The following is a 3,358-nucleotide window of genomic DNA, read 5'->3' on the forward strand; positions in this document are numbered from 1 at the left end:
GAGGAGAGAGCGGAGGTGGTGAGGGAAAAAGAGAGAGTGGGTTGAGAAAGGAGGGTGGTAGAAGGAGAGAGGGGGAGGAGAGAGAAGCTAGTGTAAAGGAAGGCATATTCTCAATGGAGGGAGAAGAGAGAGAGGAAAAAAGAGAGAGGGAGAGAATCCCTTGACACCTACAGTTGAGTGGGATCATCAACACAGAAGCAGGGATACTGGGGTAATAAAGCCTTCATCAATAGACAAGCCACTGAAACACACACCACACACACACACACACACACACAACACACACACCACACACCACACACACACACACACACACACACACCACACACACACACACACACACACACACACACAACAGTATTGTACAGCTAACCTTAACAGTCTCATTCGGAATCCTATTTTCCCTAACCTCTAACCCTAAACCTAACCCTAACCCTAACCTAACCTTATTACCCCAAACCTAACCTTAACCCTAAACCCTAACCCTAACCCTACCCTAAACCTACCTTAAACCTTAACCCTAACTAACCCTAACCCTAACCCTAAACCTAACCTTAACCCTAAACCTAACCTATAACCTAACCCTAACCTCTACCTAACCCTAAACCTAACCCTAACCCACACTCTTACCCTAACCCTAACCTTGACCCTAAACCCTAAACCTAAACCCTAACCCTAACCCTAAACCCCTAAACCCCTAACCCTAACCCTAACCCTAAACCTAACCTTAACCCATACTCTGACCCTAACCCTAACCTCTAAACACCCAAAAAACCTAACTTTAACCCTAACCCTAAACCTTAAAACTAACCTTAGCTCCTAACCTGACCCTAAAACTAACCTGCTCCTAACCCTGACCTAAAACTAACCTTAGCTCCTAACCTTAAAACTAACCCTAGCTCCTAACCCTGACCCTAAAAAACTAACCCTAGCCTCCTAAACCCTGACCCTAAAACGAACCCTAGCTCCATAACCCTAACCCTAAACTGACCGTAGCTCCTAACCCTAAAACTAAACTTAGCTCCTAACCCTAACCCTAAAACTAACCCTAGCTACTAACCCTAACCATAAAACGAACATAATTCTAACACTAATTCTAACTTTAACCCCAAACCCCCTAGAAATAGCATTTGACCTCATGGCGACTAATAGTTGGTTTACTATTGTTGTGGGGWCTTCTGGTCCCCACCAGAAGAGCTAAACACGTCCAGACACACACAGTGCTATCATATACCATATTACTGAGTATGTGTCTTCAACCAACCCACAAGTGTCTCAGTGGTGATAAATGAAGGGACTCCAGTGGTACTTCTGAGAGCCATTAGTAACAGTAGTGGACAGACAGCCCTGTGTGTGGCTGTACTAATCAGCTAAGGAGGCTCCTCCACACTCCACTCCTTTCCCCTCTCAGTGACACACACCACCCATTGTCATTTTGGATCTGCATGTTACAGTTTCCGTCGAGACAAGGGGAGCCGGTGCAGATAAGAGGCAGTAGACAAAGAAGAAAGAAAACCTGTGACTGGGTAACACAGCAAGGTACAATTGCTAGGTGACAGACAGACACGCACACTTACCTCAGGTGTGACATCACGGGGAGCGAAGCCGGTCCCCCCGGTTGTCAAGATGAGATTGAGTTCTTTCTCATCACACCAGTCCACCAGAGTCTCCTGATGAGACAGACAGAGAGAGACAGACTGAGACATAGGATCTGATAGGTTCCTAGGTATACCTCATGTCACGTGACATGAGTCTCATTGGCACTGATGGAGAGGATGTTTCATACAGCAGGTCACTGCTAAGAGGTCATGAGGGTGACGATTGTGGCTTAGACTGTATACAAGGTGTGACATACCGTACATGACCAAAAGTATGTGAACACCTGCTCGTCGAAAATCTCATTCCAAAATCATGGGCATTAACTTGGAGTTGGTCCTCCCTTTGCCTCTTTAACAGCCTCCACTCTTCTGGGAAGGCTTTCCACTAGTTGTTGGAACATTGCTGCGGGGACTTGCTTCCATTCAGCCACAAGAGCATTMGTGAGGTCGGTCACTGATGTTGGACGATTAGGCCTGGCTCACAGTCGGCATTCCAATTCATCCCAAAGGTGTTYGATGGGGTTGAGGTCAGGGCTCTGTGCAGACCAGTCAAATTCTTCCACACCGATCTCGACAAACCATTTCAGTATGGACCTCGCTTTGTGCACGGGGGCATTGTCATGCGGAAACAGGAAAAGGGCCTCCCCAAAGCACAGAATCATCTAGAAAGTTATTGTATGCTGTAGTGTTAAGATTTCCTGGCATCCACTAAACCCAGATTTGTCCGTTGGACTGACATATGGTGAAGCTTGATCCATCACTTCAGGGAAGACGTTTCCACTGCTCCAGAGTACAATGGCGGTGAGCTTTAAACCACCCCAGCTGACGCTTGGCATTGCGCATGGTGATCTTAGGCTTGTGTGCGGCTGCTCGGCCATGGAAACCCATTTCATGAAGGGCCCGACGAACTGTTCTTGTGCTGATGTTGCTTCCAGAGGCAGTTTGGAACTCAGTAGTGAGWGTTGCAACCGAGGACAGATGGTTTTTAACGCACTATGCGCTTCAGCACTCGGTGGTCCCGTTCTGTGAGCTTATGTGGCCTACCACTTCGCGGCTAAGCCGTTGTTGCTCCTAGACATTTCCACTTCACAATAACAGCACTTACAGTTGAAGGTGCCACGTTGAAGGTCAATGAACTCTGCAGTAAGGCCATTCTATGGCCAATGTTTGTCTATGGAGATTGCATGGCGGTGTGCTCGATTTTATACACCTGTCAGCAACGGGTGTGGCTGAAATAGCTAAATTCACTCATTTGAAGGGGTGTATGTCTTCTAGAAAGACAGTGAGACAGGGATAGAAAGATAAGTTACTGCTGAGCAGACCATATTMATTCGTCTCAGAGTAGGAGTACGCATCTAGGATCATTTTTTTTTTATTTTTTTATTATTATGATTAAGATCATATGGACATGGGAGGACCTGACCCTAGATCAGCACTCCTACTCTAAGACTCTAKAATACAGATCCTGGGGTCAAAAAGTGTTTGAAATCTTTTAAATACTTAAGTCTCGCTTCATTGAGGTTGTTTGGCAAAATGGAACCAATCGAATATACCAAAAAGTGCAAACACTGTCCATCTGGCACACCAAAGCACATGCTCAAAGTATGTGATTTTAAATACAATTTSAACCCAGGTCTGATGACTGACAAATAGATAGACATCCAATGATCAACTTACCTTAATCTCATCAATTTCATCTGGCACGATCTTATAGGCTGAAATAAAGCCTCCCAGCCTATGAGAGAGAGAGAGAGAGAGAG

General features: G+C 45.8%; 1 pseudogene; it reads right to left on the reverse strand.

The window, feature by feature from the left end:
- LOC111954124 (gephyrin-like) overlaps positions 1 to 3,358 on the reverse strand; it is a 151,094-nt pseudogene that overhangs the window by 83,626 nt on the left and 64,110 nt on the right.

This window comes from Salvelinus sp. IW2-2015, linkage group LG28, assembly GCF_002910315.2.
Source record: "Salvelinus sp. IW2-2015 linkage group LG28, ASM291031v2, whole genome shotgun sequence".
Classification (NCBI taxonomy): domain Eukaryota; kingdom Metazoa; phylum Chordata; class Actinopteri; order Salmoniformes; family Salmonidae; genus Salvelinus; species Salvelinus sp. IW2-2015.